The sequence below is a fragment of the Schistocerca nitens genome, chromosome 8 (genome assembly GCF_023898315.1).
Source record: "Schistocerca nitens isolate TAMUIC-IGC-003100 chromosome 8, iqSchNite1.1, whole genome shotgun sequence".
NCBI lineage: Eukaryota > Metazoa > Arthropoda > Insecta > Orthoptera > Acrididae > Schistocerca > Schistocerca nitens.
In genome coordinates, this window is record NC_064621.1 from 341,160,020 (window position 1) to 341,184,770 (window position 24,751).

At 44.1% G+C, this 24,751-nt stretch overlaps 1 protein-coding gene and 2 non-coding genes across 3 annotated transcripts in view; all 3 read right to left on the reverse strand.

Moving 5' to 3' along the window:
* Nucleotides 1–24,751, reverse strand: part of LOC126199142 (thymidine phosphorylase-like) — a 211,738-nt gene that overhangs the window by 91,216 nt on the left and 95,771 nt on the right. The window lies entirely within an intron of this gene.
* Nucleotides 4,767–4,839, reverse strand: Trnav-aac (transfer RNA valine (anticodon AAC)). Its single transcript has one exon. It is a non-coding gene; the product is annotated as a tRNA-Val (tRNA).
* Nucleotides 4,989–5,061, reverse strand: Trnav-cac (transfer RNA valine (anticodon CAC)). Its single transcript has one exon. It is a non-coding gene; the product is annotated as a tRNA-Val (tRNA).

Sequence of the window (24,751 nt, forward strand, 5' to 3'; positions counted from 1 at the left end):
GCATAAGCCGGTGGTGAACGAGTAAAGAGAATGTAACTCCAAAGTGCAAGACAGCTTTGGATGTCTGATTGTTTTACAAATGTGTTAATGTGTATATCTGAGCGGTGTCCAACAGAACAGACAACTCTCAGATACATACATTTCTGAGTAAGAGGGTAGCAGCTCCTCGGTGTTTTTTTCCAGTCGAATGCGCAAATGTCGCCAGAACCCCTACAGGAAACAGAATTTGGTAGTAGAGAGTTTAATGGACGAGGGACGTTGCATTGCAGCGTGCCATAATTTGGAAATTTGGGGGGAGACCGGGACAGTGTCCGTGTGGCCGGAGCGGATGCCGGCACGGTAGCTCAGCGTGTTCGGTCAGGGCCAGAGGATTAGCTACTCTCTGCAGAAAAAAAAATATATATATATATATATATAAATAATAATAATAATAATAATAATAATAATAATAATAATAATAATAATAAAATAATTGAGTGAATGGATCAACGATGAACTTGTACGGGTGTCACGGGAAGTCCGATCCGAACAAATACGACGAACAGTGATGAATAAAATGAGATTTAAAAAAGAATTCAGCGGTTAATACAACCATCCATAAAAAGCTGTAAATCCGGGTTCGAGTCCCGGTCGGGCGAAAATTTTCAACTTTCGCCATTGCGGCTGGCCGTCACGATTTCCCACCCATCCTTTCCCTTTCCTACATTTAACGTTTACGTGATTGTGTTAATGTGGTAAATATCTGACGTTAAGAATGTAAGCGAGGAAAACTTTAGAGAAGGACTGAAGTAACGCTTAAAGCTGGTTGAAGTCGCTAGGTGCTCTCATTCTGCAACACTGGTTGAATATAGTCTGGATGATTTGTTCTACTTTTTAAGCAGAGGAAAGTATTTCACGCACCTCAATATTTATGACGTCATATCTCCTGAATTATGTGTCGTACAATCATATAATGTTTCAGGTACAGTCAGTGATGTATGTAGACATTGTCTGCAAAGTGAGTTACATAGATCGTAGCAAGGAAGCAATAATGCAAAACATCATACAGGTGGTGATGAAGTTTTACTGTGAACCATTTTTAGAAGACGCTAGTTTTTCACGCACCTAAATGTCTATGACGTCATATCTCTTAGCTATGTGTCGTACAATCATGTAATTTTGCCGGCACATTCAGTGGATATTCTCTGCAAACTGCCTTGCGAGTAGATTAGCTAGAAAAAAGTAATAAATTAAAACGTTGGGTCGGATGCTGCGGGTTTACTGCTTGAACAGCGAAAATGTAGAAAGCGACAAACTTTTTTGCTCTCAACATTTTTTGAGTGTGTAATCAAAAAAAAGTTTCGCTAATGTTTGAAATTATGTGCGAACTTTATTGGGCGTAGCTAAGTGCTTAGGTCACAAGTACTGGATAAATAACGTCCGGATATTTGCGCGATGTCGCCTACACTGCCTAAAGACGAATACAGTCTCTAACTGTAATACGTTTTGTATTGTGTTAACATAAGACTATACCTCTTGTTGAGTAGATTCGGAAATGGTTCAAATGGCTCCAAGTACTATGGGACTTTACATCTGAGGTCATCAGTCCCCTAGACTTAGAACTAATTAAACCTAACTAACATAAGGGCCGGCCGCGGTGGTCTAGCGGTTCAGGCGCTCAGTCCGGAACCGCGCGACTGCTACGGTCGCAGGTTCGAATCCTGCCTCGGGCATGGATGTGTGTGATGTCCTTAGGTTAGTTATGTTTAAGTAGTTCTAAGTTCTAGGGGACTGATGACCACAGATGTTAAGTTCCATAGTGCTCAGAACCATTTGAACCATTTTTGAACTAACATAAGGACATCACACATATCCATGCCCGAGGCAGGATTCGAGCCTGCGTCCGTTGCAACAGCGCGGTTCCAGACTGAAGCGCCTAGAACCGCTCGGCCACAAGAGCCGGCGATGAGTAGATAATGGTAGCATTTTAAATTCGGTTATTACGCGGAATACTGAAAATAAAGTTTTTGTTGTCATTGGAAGCCGTTTGATAGGGAGCATGACACTGTTCCGGAATTCGGGATGTTCACTTAGTAATACACAGGGTGGTCCATTGATCGTGACAGGGCCAAATATCTCACGAACCGTGTCTAGCTTGAAGGGGGAAACCAGATGGCGCTATGGTTGGCCCGCTAGAAGGAGCTGCCATAGGTCAAACGGATATCAACTGCGAATTTTTATGTAGGAACCCCGATTTTTATTACATATTTTATTACATATTTTAATTTAAAAAACCTAACTGTTACCAACTGTTCGTCTAAAATTGTGAGCAATATGTTTGTGACTATTACAGCGCCATCTATCACAAAGCGAAAAACATTCATATTTCTTTACGTGCTACACGAATATGTAATAAAAAGTGGGGGTCCCTATTTTAAAAAACGCAGTTATCCGTTTGACCTACGGCAGCGCCATCTAGCGGGCCAACCATAGCGCCATCTGGTTTCCCTCTTCCAGCTAGACGAGTTTCGTTCTTTGTAGCTTTTTCGTTTGATGCTTATTTCGTGAGATATTTGGCCCGGTCACTATCAATGGACCACCCTGTAGATTCACTTCTACTACATTTCTGTCGTGAAATCAAAATGCCTGGTTTCAGCATTTATGTTCTGTTGTTTACATCTGACTTGTACATTAATGTCAGACCAAAATATGGCTAGCTGAACCACCACCACATAGAACTGTCCTACCAACGCTACGGTATTGTTCTTTGTTTCCCACTGAAGAGCAGAAAACAGACGCATCCAACAGTGGCTGTCACATAGCTGTTTCTTAAGGGACAGGCAGTTCATCTCTTATACAGGGTGTTACAAAAAGGTAAGGCCAAACTTTCAGGAAACATTCCTCACACACAAAGAAAGAAAATATGTTATGTGGACATGTGTCCGGAAACGCTTACTTTCCATGTTAGAGCTCATTTTATTACTTCTCTTCAAATCACATTAATCATGGAACGGAAACACACAGCAACAGAACGTACCAGCGTGACTTCAAACACCTTGTTACAGGAAATGTTCAAAATGTCCTCCGTTAGCGAGGATACATGCATCCACCCTCCGTCGCATGGAATCCCTGATGCGCTGATCAGCCCTGGAGAATGGCGTATTGTATCACAGCCGTCCACAATACGAGCACGAAGAGTCTCTACATTTGGTACCGGGGTTGCATAGACAAGAGCTTTCAAATGCCCCCATAAATGAAAGTCAAGAGGGTTGAGGTCAGGAGAGCGTGGAGGCCATGGAATTTGTCCGCCTCTACCAATCCATCGGTCACCGAATCTGTTGTTGAGAAGCGTACGAACACTTCGACTGAAATGTGCAGGAGCACCATCGTGCATGAACCACATGTTGTGTCGTACTTGTAAAGGCACATGTTCTAGCAGCACAGGTAGAGCAGCCCGCTCCATTGAGCGTAGTTGGAAGAACATGGGGCCCAATCAAGACATCACCAACAATGCCTGCCCAAACGTTCACAGAAAATCTGTGTTGATGACGTGATTGCACAATTGCGTGCGGACTCTCGTCAGCCCACACATGTTGATTGTGAAAATTTACAATTTGATCACGTTGGAATGAAGCCTCATCCGTAAAGAGAACATTTGCACTGAAATGAGGATTGACACATTGTTGGATGAACCATTCGCAGAAGTGTACCCGTGGAGGCCAATCAGTTGCTGATAGAGCCTGCACACGCTGTACATGGTACGGAAACAACTGGTTCTCCCGTAGCACTCTCCATACAGTGACGTGGTCAACGTTACCCTGTACAGCAGCAACTTCTCTGACGCTGACATTAGGGTTATCGTCAACTGCACGAAGAATTGCCTCGTCCATTGCAGGTGTCCTCGTCGTTCTAGGTCTTCCCCAGTCGCGAGTCATAGGCTGGAATGTTCCGTGCTCCCTAAGACGCCGATCAATTGCTTCGAACGTCTTCCTGTCGGGACACCGTTCTGGAAATCTGTCTCGATACAAACGTACCGCGCCACGGCTATTGCCCCGTGCTAATCCATATATCAAATGGGCATCTGCCAACTCCGCATTTGTAAACATTGCACTGACTGCAAAACCACGTTCGTGATGAACACTAACCTGTTGATACTACGTACTGATGTGCTTGATGCTAGTATTGTAGAGCAATGAGTCGCATGTCAACACAAGCAACGAAGTCAACATTACCTTCCTTCAATTGGGTCAACTGGCGGTGAATCTAGGAAGTACAGTACATACTGACGAAACTAAAATGAGCTCTAACATGGAAATTACGCTTTTCCGGACACATGTCCACATAACATCTTTTCTTTATTTGTGTGTGAGGAATGTTTCCTGAAAGTTTGGCCGTACCTTTTTGTAACACCCTGTATAATATGCCTGCTAGCTGGCTGTTGTGAACTCGACGCTGCCGCGCCAACCACGGACTGCGAACGCTGCACCGACGCGCACGCGTGTCGCGTGTCACTGTCGCGCCACTCTTATCTCGTGCCGGTGAGTTCCGCTGCCGCTACTGAGCACTGTTGTGCTCTCACTATACAGTGTTCATCATAAGAAGAAACCTGAGGTCAACATTACACCATTCCGCGTTTGATTCAATCTCATTGGATCTCGTTTCACGTGGAGCGGAATTCAAGGTGTGTCCAATACCGTCAAGTGCGATAATAAGGATACGTTGTGAGGATGTGTTACACGTGCATAGCAGATGCATGTTAGTATGTCTTGTTTAAAGTGATGAAAAAGTGTTTCCGCCCGGAATCGAACAGGGGAACTTCTGCGTGTTAGGCAGACGCGATAACCGCTACACCACGGAAACTGCTTATGTGCGCCATACAACTTGTAATGAGGTTGCCATTGTAACTTAAAAATTCAAAAAATGCGGTACTTGCATAACGAAGGTACATGCAGCAGATCCACACATGACGTGGCTCACTGGAGTAGAATACGACATAGGCAGGAAAATAATGTTTCCGCCCGGGATCGAACGGGGGACTTTCTGCGTGTGAAGCAGACGTGATAACCGCTACACTACGGAAACGACGGACGCAATGAGTCCATCCTTCTTCACACGAAATTGCCTCAACCTGTCTCTCGTCCGCGCATGCACACACGATAGTTCTTTTGACAACCTGAAACCCATCACAGCCGAGGGCTCAAGAAGTATTCGGGGTGCTCGAGAGGGTGTCTGCCGTAGCACCCTGAACGAGATAGCGGCGTTTCGCGCAGTCGTTATTGCAAGTAATATCATCAAAAACAATCACTTTCTTAGCAGCAGGCATTGCGAGCCCAGCGGCACGTACTTAGATTGAGCGATAATTCGGGACAATAGTCTTACCGACGCATTTAACTTGGACAGCACTGGCCTGCCATGCAAAGATGTGAGCAGTGGCAGTTGAGACGTAAGGTAAAACGAGCACACAAACAATATAGCTTCGGATGTCATTTAATTTTTAAAGATAATCAAATTATATTCTACAAAACTCCAGCACTAGCACACCCTTCTTAGGTGACCAGACGGAAAGCATTAAATACTCTCGTTCTCACCTAACATAATATTCCAATCGCAAACAAGAGTGATGAAAATTCCTAACTTAAACACAGGCTAATTTTTCTGAGCGAGCTATGTGTAACACAAAAGCATCCTGCAAGGATTTCACCGTGTTGTTGAATACTGAACCCACTGAATGTATTAACTAGTCAGTCATCTATCTTTTAGCTCCTTCCTTATCCGAATCCGAGAAATACATTTCAGTTCTGGTGCCTTCTACGGTGCTTATTACTCTGCTTCGTTTGCAACTACATCTGTGGTATAAAACAATGAACATAGTCCAAATAAAGAGTATTGGTTTTCCATTTTGTCCTGAAAATTAAATTGTTATATTTTCTTAATTTAAGCAACCTTTATTAACAATCTTTCATATAGAAAATGTTGTGGGGAAGGCTAACAAAGACTGCGTTTTATTGGCAGGACACTCAGAACATGTGACAGATCAAGTAAGGAGACTGCCTACACTACGCTTGTCCGAACTCTTTTACAACACTGCTGCGCGATGTGGGATCCTTACTAGATAGGGCTGACGGAGTACATCGAAAAAGTTCAAAGGGCAGCATGTTTTGTATTATCGCGAAATATGGGAGAGGGTGTCACAGAAATGATACAGGATTTGGGCTGGACATCATTAAAAGAAAGGCGTTTTTCGTAGCAACGGAATCTTCCACGAAATTCCAATCACCAACTTTCTCCTCCGAATGCGAAAATATTTTGTTGGCACCGACCAACATAAGGAGAAACGATCCCCACGATAAAATAAGGGAAATCAGTGCTCGCACGGAAAGATATGGGCGTTCGTTCTTTCCGCGCGCTACAAGAGATTGGAATAATAGAGAATTGTGAAGGTGGTTTGATGAACCCTCTGCCAGACACTTAAATGTGATCTGCAGAGTATCCACGTAGATGTAGATATGAAAGCAGGAATTTCGCGTTCAATACGTAATAAGAAACAAGGTGACGTGCATTATTTATAAAAATGATGACGAATTTCAAAATGCGAGAAGTAGGTATCTCAAATTGAAAAAGTATTACCAAGGCCAGACTTGAACCAGCGATCAACTAACTACACCACTATACTACACCACTATACTACGCCACCTCCGCTACTAATCCAATGCGTATTTGTCTCTCACCTGTGTCAAATGCAGCCATTCGGAAAACTTTAAAGTCGATGTTTTCTGTAAATTTATGAAAAACATTAAGAACAACCATTTCTCGGCACTTTTTGACCGTGTTCTACACGCGCGTTTCACTCGGAGCAGGAAGCAGCCTCAGCCCGTTTCATACTGCGTATTAATAGCGCGACAATCAGAGCACAACAGTACAGAGACTGCGACTGCACACGATTTTTGAAATAAAAAAACTACATAGCTAAAGCGTGATTAAGAGAAACGTTTATGGCTGTTAATACATCAGAATATATTAAAAGTATGATTTAACGTAACTTAGTAATAAGATAACTAATACATAAGCAGGACCTACTTCCAAGAGCGTAGCAACACCACTGTACGTGTGCTACAGCTTCTGAGCAACCATCCCGTTTGTGCTTATTTACATCAGGTTTATACTCATGGTGAAGAAGAGTATAGCAGCCACAAACTCTCAATGCACTTGCGCCTTGCTTCTGTTATTTCAACATTCTTGAAACAGCCGGCCGAAGTGGCCGTGCGGTTACAGGCGCTGCAGTCTGGAACCGCAAGACCGCTACGGTCGCAGGTTCGAATCCTGCCTCGGGCATGGATGTTTGTGATGTCCTTAGGTTAGTTAGGTTTAACTAGTTCTAAGTTCTAGGGGACTAATGACCTCAGCAGTTGAGTCCCATAGTGTTCAGAGCCATTTTGAAACATTCTAACGACGTTATTAACCTTAGAACCACCTAAATTATTCTTTTATTAAAAATTTGCAACATATATCCTTCTATGTTTAGGCACCTTTTTCTATGTGTCTTTCACGCTATAACGTATTTATATTGTTCATTTATGTGGTTAAAATTTAAAAACTGGAATTAAAAAACATAACTTTTATGGTTACAGGCATATTGTGCCCTGGGTTGGTACTGCGTGCGACCATAATTCAAATTGTGTCTTAACTGCATTTGGCAACCTTGCACTAATTCGTTCGGAAAAATGCTGTGTCTTCAAGTAAATTTATAGCAGCGACATGAGTCATGGAGGAGGTTGCGACTATGTTGAAAATTTTATGGTTTCTTCTTTATTAGCTTTATAATCTCCGTTTGGTTATTCATATTCACAAACTCCTCCGGAGGTGGAGCTTGTCGCCATCTGAGTAAGAGTTATTCAAAATCTTCTATTTTATGTGAGGAGGTAAATGTCACCTGTAAATGACAGTATTCTCTCCAACATTGTAGAGTTTTTCTTGAAAGTTTTCGGTATATCGTAACCTATTTTTGTGCAGCTGTTTTTACTTCTGTTTTTGAAAGTTTTCGTCGAGGATAAAAATGTGTTATTCAGTTACTCGATCAAAGAGTGAACAGAAATTTTGGACAGCCTATATATTCAAGTACGTGTTTAACGTTTCTAGTTTATACAAGCGTTCATTGTCCAAGTTTTGACCACTGTTGCTTGTTATACTTTTTACCAAAGAAAAATATCATTCAACTTATAAATTTTTCGACACCCCATTTATTCCAAACATTACGATTTTAGTTATAATCTCACTGAGCACTTTTAAACTGATCTCACATTGGAAACAAAATCATGTAACGTAAATACGTGTTACATGATTTATAGCCTATTATAACACGGACAGATTTTGCCCTTAATTGGTCCTCCATGTAACCTAAAATAACTTTGTGCTACTAGGATTAATGATGGAAGTTCCTTCCTTCATGGCTGCATGCTTGGAACGATCCAAGGAATTACTAGAGAGTCGAACTGATGACGCTTTAGGTACAAGACTATCGATGCAAATCTGTTCGTAAATCGACTACATCAAGTTCTCATAACTTCTTATCATTTTGATTAATATGGCTTTTGCCAGAATTTTAATTTCGATCCTGTGACCCTGAATGTCCATCACTGTACGTTGTCTCTCATCATGTTATTATGCCACTTATTAGATCTTTAGAGATGTTAAGTAACCATTTAAGCAGTTAGATAAATCTTTTGGCTGTGACCAACAATCAGTTAGGATTTAGGTATTGCTTTAACCTTGGCATTATGACTAGTGAATGTTCTTTCTGTTGCCACAATTTAGATAAAGATCTTCCTACAGATTCTACATTGATTATAAGCGACATTATGCCACTAATTTAAGAACTGACCTTTCAATGTCGATCCTCGTGCAAGAAACTGTTATTCAAATGAAAAGTGTTCTAATGAATACTTTTCTTTCCCATTCATATGGAGTTATGAGAAGCGCCTTAGAAAGCTTCGCTCGTGTGAAAGTCAGCTTCTCCTTTCCTCACGTAACATCCTGCGAACCATGGATGAAGGGCAACGAGCAAATTCCATATCCCTAGAATTTCGAAAAGCATTTGACATGAAGAAGGTACGATCATAAGGGTTACGTTACCAGATAAATGAGTAATTCGAAGACATCTTAAGTAATAGAAGCCAGCATCCCCATGTTCGATTCCACTTGTATGATTGTGACCCACGACCATATTGTAATTCGGGACAGAAAGAAGGTCAGCAATGGTCTTAATATCATCTGCCTTTTTATTGCAGATCCAGACAGTACAGCTATCGTCAGTGCATTGTAGGTACTCACGTAGACTCGACATAATTATAAAAACATGTATTAGAAACACATATTCCAGCAGAACTCAGGCATGTACAGTCATAATATTTGCTGATGACAGACGCCTTGTTACCTGAAATCTAGATCTACAGCAAAGAAAGACATGAAAACATTACGACTATTGCTGATCTTTCTGTTCTAGAAGCTAGTATGTTATTCTCGATGGCGAGTGTTCATTAGAGACAAGGGTATCGTCAGAAGTGCTCAAGGGTAGTGCAATAGGACGGCTTTTGTTCTCCACGTACGTAAATGATCTAACGAACAGGATGAGCAGCAGTTTACGTCTGTTTGCTGATGACGCGGTGATGTACAAGGAGGTGTCGTCGTTGAGTGACTGTAGGATTGTACAAGAGGACTCAGACAAAATTTCTAGCTTGTGTGATAAATGGCAGCTTGCTATAAATGTAGACAAATGCAAGCTAATGCAGATGAGTAGAAAATACAATCCTGTATTGTTCGAATACACTATTAGTATTCTCCTGCTTGACAGTCACGTCGATAAAATATAGGGTGTTTCAAAAATGACTGGTGTATTTGAAACGGCAATAAAAACTAAACGAGCAGCGATAGAAATACACCGTTTGTTGCAATATGCTTGGGACAACAGTACATTTTCAGGCGGACAAACTTTCGAAATTACAGTAGTTACAATTTTCAACAACAGATGGCGCTGCAAGTGATGTGAAAGATATAGAAGACAACGCAGTCTGTGGGTGCGCCTTCTGTACGTCGTCTTTCTGCTGTAAGCGTGTGCTGTTCACAACGTGCAAGTGTGCTGTGGACAACATGGTTTATTCCTTAGAACAGAGGATTTTTCTGGTGTTGGAATTCCACCGCCTAGAACACAGTGTTGTTGCAACAAGACGAAGTTTTCAACGGAGGTTTAATGTAACCAAAGGACCGAAAAGCGATACAATAAAGGATCTGTTTGCCAAATTTCAACGGACTGGGAACGTGACGGATGAACGTGCTGGAAAGGTAGGGCGACCGCGTACGGCAACCACAGAGGGCAACGCGCAGCTAGTGCAGCAGGTGATCCAACAGCGGCCTCGGGTTTCCGTTCGCCGTGTTGCAGCTGCGGTCCAAATGACGCCAACGTCCACGTATCGTCTCATGCGCCAGAGTTTACACCTCTATCCATACAAAATTCAAACGCGGCAACCCCTCAGCGCCGCTACCATTGCTGCACGAGAGACATTCGCTAACGATATAGTGCACAGGATTGATGACGGCGATATGCATGTGGGCAGCATTTGGTTTACTGACGAAGCTTATTTTTACCTGGACGGCTTCGTCAATAAACAGAACTGGCGCATATGGGGAACCGAAAAGCCCCATGTTGCAGTCCCATCGTCCCTGCATCCTCAAAAAGTACTGGTCTGGGCCGCCATTTCTTCCAAAGGAATCATTGGCCCATTTTTCAGATCCGAAACGATTACTGCATCACGCTATCTGGACATTCTTCGTGAATTTGTGGCGGTACAAACTGCCTTAGACGACACTGCGAACACCTCGTGGTTTATGCAAGATGGTGCCCGGCCACATCGCACGGCCGACGTCTTTAATTTCCTGAATGAAGATTTCGATGATCGTGTGATTGCTTTGGGCTATCCGAAACATACAGGAGGCGGCGTGGATTGGCCTCCCTATTCGCCAGACATGAACCCCTGTGACTTCTTTCTGTGGGGACACTTGAAAGACCAGGTGTACCGCCAGAATCCAGAAACAATTGAACAGCTGAAGCAGTACATCTCATCTGCATGTGAAGCCATTCCGCCAGACACGTTGTCAAATGTTTCGGGTAATTTCATTCAGAGACTACGCCACATTATTGCTACGCATGGTGGATATGTGGAAAATATCGTACTATAGAGTTTCCCAGACCGCAGCGCCATCTGTTGTAGACAATTGTAACTACTGTAATTTCGAAAGTTTGTCTGCCTGAAAATGTACTGTTGTCCCAAGCATATTGCAACAAACGGTGTATTTCTATCGCTGCTCGTTTAGTTTGTATTGCCGTTTCAAATATACCGGTCATTTTTGAAACACCCTGTATCTAGACGTAGCGTTGCAGATCGGTAAGGAACGGGACGAGCACGTAGAGACGGTAGTAGGCAAGCGGACTCGTCAACTTAGGTTTATTACTGGAATTTTATGAAAGTGTAGCTCATCTATAGAGGCCACGTATAGAACACTAATGCGATCCGTTCTCGAGTACTGCTCGAGTCTTTGTGATCCTCACCCCATGTCGGATTAAAGGAAGACATCGAAGCAATTCAGGGGTGAGCCGGTAGATTTGTTACCGGTAGCTTAAGTCAACACGCAAGGATTACGTAGGCGCTCCGTGAACTCAAATGGGAATCCCTGGACGGAAAACGACGCTCTTTTCGTGAAGCACTGCTGAGTAAATTTAGAGAGCCGGCATTTGCACAGCTGATTGGAGAGCGATGCTGCTGCCGGAAAAGTGCATTTCGCGTAAGCACCGCGAAGACAAGATAATAGGCATTAGGACTTGTACGGAGGCGTATAGATAGTCGTTTTTCCCTCGCTCCATTTGGGAGTGGAACAGAAAAAGAAATGTCTGGTAACTGGTATAGTGAGTCTTCCACCATGCGCCACATGGTGGCTTGATGACTATGTGTGCTGATATACACTAAAGCGCCGAAGAAACTGATACCGGCATGCTTATTCAAATACAGAGATATGTAAACAGGTAGAATACGGCGCTGCGGTCGGCAACGCCTATATAAGACAACAAGTGTCCGACGCAGTTGTTAGATCGGTTCCTGCTGCTACGATGGTAAGTTATCAAGGTTTAAGTGAGTTTGAAAGTGGTGTTATAGTCGGCGCACAAGCGATGGGATACAGCATGTCTGAGGTAGCGATGGAGTGCGGTTTTTCCCGTACGACCATTTCACGAATGTACCGTGAATATCAGGAATGCGGTAAAACATCAGATCTCCGACATCGATGCGGCCGGAGAAAATTCCTGCAAGAACAGGACCAACGACGACTGAAGAGAATCGTTCAACGTTACAGAAATAATGTCCATCATAAAATCTTTAAAATCAAAAACATCTAGTGGGTATGATGAAATATCAACAAAGTTAATTAAAGAATGTGATTCTGAGCTAAGTAACATATTAAACTATCTGTGTAACCAGTCGTTTATCAGTGGAATATTTCCTTAATGGCTGAAATATGCTGAAGTTAAGCCACTGTTTAAGAAGGGAGATAAAGAAATAGCATCAAATTTCCGTTCAATTTCACTGTAGCCAGCATTCTCAAAAATTTTCGAAAAACTAATGTACAGTCGTCTTTATAACCATCTTATCTCAAATAACATACTGTCAAAGTCACAGTTTGGATTTCTAAAAGGTTCTGATATTGAGAAGGCTATCTACACTTACAGTGAAAATGTGCTTAATTCATTAGACAAAAAATTGCAGGCAACTGGTATATTTTGTGATCTGTCAAAGGCTTTTGACTGTGTAAATCACAATATCCTTTTAAGTAAACTAGAATATTATAGTGTAACAGGAAACGCTGCAAAATGGTTCAAATCTTATATCTCTGGCAGGAAACAAAGGGTGTTATTAGGAAAGAGACATGTATCAAGCTATCAGGCATCATCCAACTGGGAACTAATTACATGTGGGGTCCCACAAGGTTCCATTTTGGGGCCATTGCTTTTTCTTGTGTATATCAAAGACCTTTCATCAGTAACATTACCAGATGCCAAGTTTGTTTTGTTTGCCGATGATACAAACATTGCAATAAATAGCAAATCAAGTGTAGTCTTCGAAAGATCAGCCAATAAAATATTTGTGGACATTAATCACTGGTTCCTAGCCAATTCTTTGTCACTAAACTTTGAAAAAAACACACTACATGCAGTTCAGAACTTGTAAGGGGTGTCCCAAGAGTATATGTCTAACATACGATGACAAGAAGATAGAAGAAATGGACAGTGCTAAATTCTTGGGATTACAGCTTGATGATAAATTCAACTGGGAGGAGCACACCACAGAACTGCTGAAGCGTCTTAACAAATCTCTGTTTGCAATGCGAATTTTGTCAGACATAGGGGATATAAAAATGAAAAAGCTGGCATACTATGCTTACTTTCATTCCATAATGTCATATGGGATTATTTTTTGGGGTAATTCATCAAGAGCCCGCATCTCGTGGTCGTGCGGTAGCGTTCTCGCTTCCCACGCCCGGGTTCCCGGGTTCGATTCCCGGCGGGGTCAGGGATTTTCTCTGCTTCGTGATGGCTGGGTGTTGTGTGCTGTCCTTAGGTTAGTTAGGTTTAAGTAGTTCTAAGTTCTAGGGGACTGATGACCATAGATGTTCAGTCCCATAGTACTCAGAGCCATTTTGAGCCAATTCATCAAGCCAAGCTAAAGTTTTCCGGGCACAAAAACGTGCAGTAAGAATTATATGTGGTGTGAACTCAAGAACATCCTGCAGAAGCCTGTTTAGGGAACTAGGGATACTAACTACTGCTTCCCAATGTATTTATTCCTTAATGAAATTTGTCATTAAAAATATATCACTTTTTCAAACCAACAGCTCAATTCATGGAATCAATACTAGGAATAAGAATAATCTTCACAAGGATTTAAAGTCACTTAGTCTAGTACAAAAAGGTGTGCATTATTCAGGAACACACATTTTCAATAACTTGCCAGCAGCCATAAAAAGCTTAACAACCAATGAAATTCAGTTTAAGAGAAGCCTAAAGGATTTATTGGTGACCAACTCCTTCTACTCCATTGATGAATTTCTTAGTAAAACCAACTGATTTGTATATAAGTACAACATAACTTCTGCACAATTTCAGTGCAGTAATGTGTTCATTGAAAATTTGTGCGTGTGTGTGTGTGTGTGTGTGTGTGTATGTGCCTGTGTGTGTGTAAGTATAATCTAACTTCTGCACCATTTCAGTGCAGTAATGTGTTCATTGTAAATAAGTATTACAGTAGTTGTATTACATGTTTATTACCTTATAAATAAATAAAAAACTTTTTTATTTTAAATTCAGTGCATTAGTATTTGTAAAATGACTCTTAGTGTTCATTAAAAAATGACGATCATTCCACTTGGCACCTGTGGAATGGTACATTAGCTTATTTGTTTTAGTTGTAAATATTTGTCATGTATTGTTGTTTTTCTGACATGTTCCACATCCTGGAGGACCTCCTCACTACGGATCAATTGGAATGAAACTAAATCTAATCTAATCTAAGAAGTGCGACCAGTCCGCAAATTGCTGCAGATTTCAATGCTGGGCCGTCAACAAGTATCAGCGTGAAAACCATTCAAGGAAACATCATTGATATGGGCTTTCGGAGCCGAAGGCCCACTCATGTACCCTTGATGACTGCACGACACAAAGCTTTACCCCTCGCCTGGGCCTGTCAACACAGACATTGGATTAGATGACTGGAAACATATTGCCTGGCCGGACGAGACTCGTTTCAAATTGTTTCGAGCGGATGGACCCTGCATGTCATCAGGGGACTGTTCAAGCTGGTGGAGGCTCCGTAATGATGTGGGGCGTGTGCAGTTGGAGTGATATGGGACCCCTGATACGTCTAGATATGATTCTGAATGCGCCTAGATACGATTCTGACAGGTGATACGTAAGTAAGCATCCTGTCTGATCACCTGCATCCATTCATATCCATTGTGTATTCCGACTTACTTGGGCAAGTCCAACAGGACATTGCGACACCCCACACGTCCAGAACTGCTACAGAGTGGCTCCAGGAACACTTTTCTGAGTTTAAACACGCTGGCCACCAATCACCCCAGAGAAGAACATTATTGAGTACATCTGGGATGCCTTGCAACGTGTAGTTCAGATGAGATATCCACCACCTCGTACTCTTAAAGATTTATGGACAGCCCTGCAGGATTCGTGATGCCAGTTCCTTCCAGCTTCACTTCAGATATTAGTCGAGTCTATACCACGTCGTGTTGCGGCACTTCTGTGTGTTCTTGGGGACTCTACACGATATTAGACAAGCGTACCAGTTTCTTTGGCTCTTCAGTGTATATGTCACTTCTCAGTACGTAAATATCGTTAGCACAGGTGTAGATTATATCTTTACAGTCATCAAGGCTAGAACCACCTGTTGAGGTAGGGCATACACACTTAATGTCGGGTATTATTTGAACGATTTCCTTATATTTGTTTTCGCACCTTACCATTTTCAAGTAACCGCGTTTGTTGATCTTGCAGCTCCACGGGAGGCAAAACAACAGTCTGAAGAGCCGGCCGAAGTGGCCGTGCGGTTAAAGGCGCTGCAGTCTGGAACCGCAAGACCGCTACGGTCGCAGGTTCGAATCCTGCCTCGGGCATGGATGTTTGTGATGTCCTTAGGTTAGTTAGGTTTAACTAGTTCTAAGTTCTAGGGGACTAATAACCTCAGCAGTTGAGTCCCATAGTGCTCAGAGCCATTTTATTTGAACAGTCTGAAGATTTGACGCGCCAGTTAACACAGTTAATCCCGTTTTTATAGCAAACTAGCATGTGGCTGACTAGCTTCTCTAAAGGAATAAGTATCATATGCTCATCCACGTTGCTCATTGGCTCACTGTAGATGGAAGGCTTCTGCAGCACTTCTCTGGAAACCCTAACCATGGTCATACTGAAAAATGGAACTCTGCGATTCAGCATGCTACGTCAATAGTTGACAGTTTGAAATCATTCGTAAGTAACCTTTAAAGACAGGACATGAGAGTATTCTACCATGTTCCGTATTCGCATTAGCATTGGTAGAACTGAAGACTTTTATTTCTGTATCCATGTAGCCTGCTTCCCTACAACGCCTCATTGCTGAAGAGACCATATCAATGCATTTCTTACGTTGTCTCACAGCCATAACTGATTTCCTGTGAGTTGCCGCTGATTACATTCAGATGTCGTGGTAAGCACAGGATGACATTCTGGCTATTATGTTATTTACACTGGGAAACATCCCTCTCTTTCATCAGTTAGGTCATACAGATAATACTGATCATTTAACGTTAACTGGTTTTTCCGTCGGTGCCTAGCAGAAAATGATAACAATATTAAATAATTTGTAAATTATCTAAAGACGATTCTATCTGTTTTTAAGGTTCCATACGTCGATTGATAGAAACGGAACACTTTACTTTGTTGTTCATCTGTCTGTGTCTGTCCGACTGTTAAAAACCTTTTTTCTCAGAAACCGGTAGACTATGAAGTTGAAATTTATGTAACGTATTGAGGTCTACGGTCCATTGGCGGTGGAAAAACTTGAAGCTTCTAAGTCAAGGCAATCTGAAGATAAGCAATTTCCGTTGAGCCAGAATCACAAAATTTGGCAAAAAGAAAAGTTTCAAAGTACAAACAAGGGAAAAATCCGAAAATCGCTAATTTTTAATTATGTAACACGAAAAAAACATTTCCTTTGTCATTTGTTTTCCGACTGACAGTCTGTCCCTTTTTCTCAGTAACGGGCAGATATACTCTTGCCAGTATCGACGCCGATAACAGGCAAGAATTGTCGACTCTCGACTCACAGGATGGATGAACTATCTACATGCATAACTATACTACTGGCCATTAAAATTGCTACACCAAGAAGAAATGCAGATGATAAACGGGTATTCAATGGACAAATATATTTTACTAGAACTGACATGTGATTACATTTTCACGCAGTTTGGGTGTATAGATCATGAGAAATCGGTACCCAGAACAACCACCTCTGGCCATAATAACGGCCTTGATACGCCTGCGCATTGAGTCAAACAGAGCTTGGATGGCGTGTACAGGTACAGCTGCCCATGCAGCTTCAACACGATACCACAGTTCATCATGAGTAGTGACTGGCGTATTGTGACAAGCCAGTTGCTCGGCCACCATTGACCAGACGTTTTCAATTGGTGAGAGATCTGAAGAATGTGCTGGCCAGGGCAGCAGTCGAACATTTTCTGTATCCAGAAAGGCCCGTACAGGACCTGCAACATGCGGACGTGCATTATTCTGCTGAAATGTAGGGTTTCGCAAGGATCGAATGAAGGGTAGAGCCACGGGTCGTACCACATCTGAAATGTAACGTCCACTGTTCAAGTGCCGTCAATGCGAACAAGAGGTGACCGAGACGTGTAACCAATGGCACCCATACCATCACGCCAAGTAATACGCCAGTATGGAGATGACGAATACACGCTTCCAATGTGCGTTCAACGCGATGTCACCAAACACGGATGCGACCATCATGATGCTGTAAACAGAACCTGGATTCATCCGAAAAAAACGATGTTTTGCCATTCGTGCACCCAGGTTCGTCGTTGAGTACACCATCGCAGGCGCTCCTGTCTGTGATGCAGCGTCAATGGGTAACCGGAGCCATGTTCTCCGAGCTGATAGTCCATGCTGCTGCAAACGTCGTCGAAGTGTTCGTGCAGATGGTTGTTGTCATGTAAACGTCCCCATTTGTTGACTCGGGGATGGAGACGTGGCTGCACGATCCGTTACAGCCATGTGGATAAGATGCCTGTCATCTCGACTGCTAGTGACATGAGGCCGTTGGGATTCAGCACGGCGTTCCGTATAACCCTCCTGAACCCACCGATTCCATATTCTGCTAACAGTCATTGGATCTCGACCAACGCGAGCAGCAATTTCGCGTTACGATAAACCGCAATCGCGATAGGCTACAATCCGACCTTCATCAAAGTCGGAAACGTGATGGTACGCATTTCTCCTCCTTACACGAGGCATCACAACAACGTTTCACCAGGCAACGCCGGTCAACTGCTGTTTGTGTATGAGAAATCGGTTAGAAACTTTCCTCATGTCAGCACGTTGTATGTATCGCCACCGGCAGCAACCTTGTCTGAATGCTCTGAAAAGCTAATCATTTGCATATCACAGCGTCTTCTTCCTGTCGGTTAAATTTCTTGTATGTAGCGCGTCATCTTCGTGGTGTAGCAATGTTAATGGCCAGTAGCGTAAGTACGTACGAAACCGTCGGCGCACGGGTACTACCCGCACTTACACGGAATTTCATTAGAGGGCGTAATTTACAAATGAAATTCATTGTGGCTGGTGATATGACCAGTTATAATAGTATTTAGTGTCTGTATGTACCATAATTATATTAAGATAAAACTACACATTGATCTTGCCAGAAGTCGAGAAGCTGTTTATTGTTTTCTATCCGCTCTGGGCCCTCGGAACAGTGTCCTGACCTCTGGAGCTCCCTTCGAGTGCTCAATAGATAGCTTAAACTAGTGTGTAAACTGTAGCGACGCCCAATCCTTGACACCAGAAAACACGCCAATGCAGCACTTGTTCTATATGCTGCCACTCCCAATCGTTCCCCTTATCAGCTGCCTGGATAGCATCGTTCTACTGGCGCGTTGCTTCAAAAGCGCTCTCAGTTGTATAGTCACTGATTTGTCAAGGCAACGCCTTGCCGTAACGTTCATCGCGTTTATCGTGGTCGTCCCACTATTTATAAGACCGTTACGGATGTGGAAACAGATTATAGTACCCAAAATTGTATGTATTTGGTCACGAACCGGCTTTCGGCTTCCTTGGCCATCTTCAAATAGCAACTGAATGTTGCAAACACAAATAAGATGACATGCAACTTACACAGATATCAACTATACAGAATTTACAAAGCTGATGATACGTAGAGTGTTTGAAAAGGCAACTATTACATTTTTATGTAGAAGTTTTACAGTCGTTTAAGAAAAACCGAGAGATAACGCTACTGGAATACTGGAGTCGACAAATATTTGACACGGGATGCCAGTTTAGTATTAAATGACTAAACTTAGTTTCTCTCTCCATTCTGTTAAATTTTTAGTTACAAATACTAGTTACAGAATTGTAAATTCAACATTATTTTTCATCAGTTGCTAAATTTATCTCCAGATAAAAGACTTTGTTTCAAGTTTTGGTTAACGTAACTATTTTTGCATGACAAAAATATTTCCTATGTAAGCACTCTACATGTCATCATTTCTGTATACTCCGTATATTAAATATCTGTGTTAGTAGCACGTCACTTTATCTGTGTCTGGTACATTCAGCTGTCACTAGATGATGGCGTACAAAGTTAAAAATTGGTTCATGACGAAATAAATATAATTTTGTTGAAAATTAGGTGTTTTCTATTTGCTATTATTAATTTTCCATTTTGCTGTGCTTCGCCTTTTCTTAGATATGTAACAGAGAGCAGTCGTGTGCCTCTTATTTTATTCGCCAGTCCACCCCGATAGCTGAGTGATAGCCGGCACGGTAGCTCAGCGTGTTCGGTCAGAGAGCCGGTTGGCCTCTGTAATAAAAAACTGAGTGGAGAGATCAACCACCGAACTTGAACAGGATGTCTTGCGACGTCCGCAACGACCAAACACAACGATCAATAATGAACAAAATGTAAAAAAAAAAAAAAAAAAAATGTGGTCAGCGAGACGGATTGCAGTCCTACGGTCCCAGGTTCGATTCCCAGTTGGGTCAGAGATTTTCTCCTATCACGGACCGAGCATTGTGTTGCCTTTATCATAATTTCATCCCCATTCGGCGTTCAGTTAGCCCAATGTGGCGTCGAATATAAGAAGACCTGCACCAAGGCGGTTGCACGTGCCCCGCAAGGGGCCTCCCGGCTAATGACGCCAAACGCTCATTTCCGTTTCATTTTTCCGTTTTCGTCATCTAGTTTGAAGTAAATCGTTTTGAACCTAATAAAAAACTGTCAATAGGTAGTAAGTAGGTAGTAAAGTGACGTAATATGTCGCATTAAGATGAGTTAAGTAGATTTAGTTGATACCATTTGTTTACCATTCCAACAAAGCTACACGATTTATTTAACTGGCATTCTGTCATTACTATTCTTAATGTATTAATACGTTCTCGTCAAAGCAAAAAATGAGAAATCAAAGTAATTATTATAAACTTATATTTCTTTGTATCAACTAAACAGCTAAAATCTCACTTATGTTTATTTGGTGCAAGCTTTAAAACCCAATATTCGATAGCTTCCCATGTAGAACGATAATGTAGTAACCGCTCAATTACGGTGCTCTCGCATCTACATCTTCACACATGCTCTGAAAGCCACTGTAAGGCGCATGGCGAAGGGTGCCACATACCACTCACTTCTAGTCATTTCCTTTCCTGTTCCATTCGCAGCTAGAGGGAGAGAAAAATGACTGTCTAAAAGCCCCCGAGCGAGTCCTGATTTCTCGCGTCTAATCTTCATGGTCCTTACGCAACATTTGTGGCAATAGAGTCGATCCTAGAAAGTCATCAGTGGAGTGGAAGGAGTTGCCCAGGAGAAATTATTTTAAATTAGCATGTACTGAAGGAGAGCACTTTACAGTCTGCTTTCGGCTGCGGTGGGGCGAGGAAGTCCGCTGCGCCCCGCCGTGCGCGACCGTGAGCGCTTGCTTGTGTTTACTTTCGCGCGGCGCGAGTTGTATTTGTTCCACGTTCAGTGCGGCTATGGCACACACATGGCGCCACGATACGATCAAAATTACATTTCAACCAGATCATGCGCGTCCTCGAGCCTATGAAATAGAACAGTTCATACGCGACGATCTACGTTTAGATCCGGCGACTGTCGCCGGAATACATTTTTCTATAACGGCGAGCGTAGTTTATGTGAAAATGACCAGTGCAGAGGTCTGCGTGATAGTGGTGTCTAAATACTCGAACTCACTCAAATTCAAACATTCTGACGGGCATATCGGTGCAGTGACGGTGGATCATGCAGGCATGGGTCTAAGGACTGTTCGGGTTTTTGAGCTCCCCTTCGAGGTCCCAGAGGAAGTTGTCAAGGACGCCTTCCGACCATATGGCAATGTTATCAGCCACGTTGCAGAAAAGTGGCAATCTTTCTCGACGTACAAGGTCTACAATGGTGTGCGCCAAATTAAACTTGAGCTCAAGAAACATGTGCCGTCCTATTTGAACATCGGTGTCTGTCGTGCAATCATCATGTACGACGGTCAACCGCGTACCTGTTCCGGATGTGGGCAGGAAGGCCATGTTCGATCGAGCTGCTTACAACGTAGAATTACGCAGATACCGGTGGGAGACTCCGCTTCCCCGACGGGGACGACAATCCTGCCCCTCACGTACGCTCAGACGACGATGCGCACCATAGATGAGGACGAAGCGGGCGATCAGACACTTCCATCGACGTCAGAAGTACCAAGGGAGGAAGAGGAAGGACCCCCTATACCAACCCATATGTCGCCCCCTCCACAGCAACAACAGCAGCAACAGTCCCACGGAATCCAGACGCAACATCACACTCAGAACGCGATGGACGTGGACGCGAACATTGTCCCGACCGCGGCTTTCCTAGCGGAAGGTGATACGACGCTGGATTGCCTCCCACATTAGGATACGGATGTCAACGTTCGAAAGCAACGTTCGCCTCGACGACGCAAGCGACGTCGGCGGACCCCTTCTGACGATTGCCTCCTCCACACGGCCGGTCAAGAAGGTGACATCTCATCAGACGGCATGGATAATGCGCCTGATGAGGATCTAAGTGGTGTAGACGGTTCACTTGCCCATACTACGAGTGCCCAGTTACAACTTGCACCACAGATGCAGCAGGTCGCGTCGGTGGATGGCGCTCCGTCTACCTCTACCAAAGACGACGTACGTGAGAAAGATTTGGGTGCCGATCAGCTACGCAGCATCGTGTTGCACCCACTGTGGTCGGACGATGTTGAGGAACTTCCTGGAGAGGGAACGGGTGACAGAGGAGAGGGTGGCATTGGGGATGCCCCTCCTAGCGTCAAAGACTCATAATTTGTAACGGGTTTGGTGAGTCCGGCATCTCTTGCGGTTATTTTTGATTGCCATGGCGTCTACCCTAGGTGAAGAGACTAGGCAGCACACCTTTCGCCTTGCCACCATCAATATCAATGCGATAAGGGCACCACACAAACTGACAATGCTACAACGCATGCTCGATGCGGCGGACATCGACGTGGCCCTCTTACAAGAAGTATGTGTTGCTAGTTTCCCTGACTTCTACGGATATACCGCCCACATCTCCCACGCCTCTTCTACCGATTGTGGCGTGGCTATCCTGCTACGGGACGGCTTGGCGGCTACGGACGTACTGTACTTACCGAGTGCAAGAGCCATTCCAGTAACTGTCAACGGTGTCCGACTCATCAATGTATATGCCCCTTCAGGATCAGGAAGGCGGGGAGATCGGGCCCGCTTTTTTTCGGAAGATATTACGCGTCTATTTATGGGCCGCATAGACGATATGGTGATCGGAGGAGATTTTAACTGTACATTATCTCCGTCTGATCAACAGCCACATCACGTCCCGTGTGCGAAATTGGAAATGCTAGTGCGTGACCTCCACCTGATCGACACGTGGCGCCACATCCATGGCCCAGCTCCTGGTTACACCCATTATACAGGTCATTCATCAAGTCGGTTGGACAGGATTTACGTCACACGCACCCTTTCGACGGCGACGAGAGGAGCAGAGCTCTGGTCCACTGCATTCACCGACCACACAGCCTATATTTGCACCATTGCCCTCCAACCTGCACGTGTGTGGCGCAGTAGGCCCCCCTGGAAACTGAACGTCGCCCATCTGGACGAGCCGGCATGTAAAGGTGCTATCGAAGAGTCGTGGAACGCGTCCTTACAGCGTCGTGGTCGTTACCGATCGACCCTCAGTTGGTGGATTGAATCTGCCAAGCCTGCTCTTAGGCGCACCTTCATGGCTTACGGCCGGGAAGCGGCGGCATGGAGGAGGAGCACGGAAAACTTTTATTACACCGTCCTACGGGAATGTCTTGCTATGGAGCCCTCACCTGACAGGCAGATCATAGTCAATCGCGCGAAAGCGCAGCTCGTCTCCTTAGCACGCCATCATTTACAGGGCGCTGTTATACGGTCGCGTGCTCCAGACATGATACAATCAGAAAGGCCATCTATGCACCACGTGCTCCAAGAACGCAGGAGGCGCCGTAGGGCACTGGTAACCGACATGATAACGGACGACGGACGACACGTGGCAGAACAAGCAGATATAGCAGAAGCCTTCTATGGGCATTACGCTCAACTTTATTCAGCAGTGCTCCCTGATACGGCGACGGTAGACACCGTTTCAGCACATGTCCACGGTACAGTTCCACCAGACATGGTACCGATTTTACTGGGAGAAGTGACAGAAGAGGAAGTGCTCGACGCCATTGGTAAAGGTGCTCCCCATAAATCACCAGGAATCGATGGATTACCATTAGAGTTCTATCGAGCGTTTAAACAACTGTTGGTACCGTGTTGGGTTGAAATTTGTTAGGAATTGATGTCCCCGGGTATACCGCTGCCTGCAACGTTCTTGGAAGGACTGATTGTCCCCATCCATAAGCCGAAGGGACGGAATCATGTCCGCGATTATCGCCCCTTAACGTTACTGAACAGCGACTTCAAGATCTTCTCGAGGCTGCTATCAGAACGTCTTCGCGCCACACTATTGCACGTCCTGTCCAGCGATCAGATGTCCTTGGGGGGACCCAACAACATCAGAACTGCTTTATGTCGTTACAGAGATCTCATCTCCCTTGCACGGGTGAGACGCTTGCCGGCAGCCCTGGCGTCTATCGACTTTAGCCAGGCTTTTGACCGTGTGGGCCACACTTTCCTCACGGCCGTTCTACGGCGCATGGAATACCCCGACCCCTTTATCACAGTGTTGACACGCCTTCTGCATGGGGCCCATCATTCTTGTTAATGGAAGACTGACGGCACCCATGCCGATCCGCCGATCAGTACGACAGGGATGTCCATTATCAACATTGTTATCTGCATTGGCCTTAGAACCTTTGTTGTGTGGTCTCCGAGACAGGCTCACTGGGATACAGTTCGGCGGCTCCATCTATCGCTGCACCGCATATGCGGATGATTTGATGATCGTCATACGTGGAGCTGACGATATGGCCGCGGCTTTGGACTGGATTGCAACTACGGTACAGCTTCTGGTAGCCAAATCAACGTTGACAAGTCTGTCGCCTTGAGCATCGGGATTAGGCTACCGCAGGAACACATTGCCCCCTTACGCTTCAGTGATACTGTCCGCTGCTTGGGCTTAGATTTCATGAACGACATGCGACGCGCGACGACGCTCAATTATCGACGCCTCCTTAACAAAATTAGGGCCGGAATTGCAAATCAGCGCTTGCGATCCCTCAACATCGTTCAGCGGGCGTATTATGCCAATGTATACCTTGCGTCCCGCATACCGCATGTCGCCCAAACGCTACCCATTCCGAAACCCTTGGCTCGTAGCATTATGGCAGCCCTGGGATACTTCGTCACCGCTGGTATGTTACTGAAGATCAGATACGTATCTCTTACCCTCCCCAAGGAAAACGG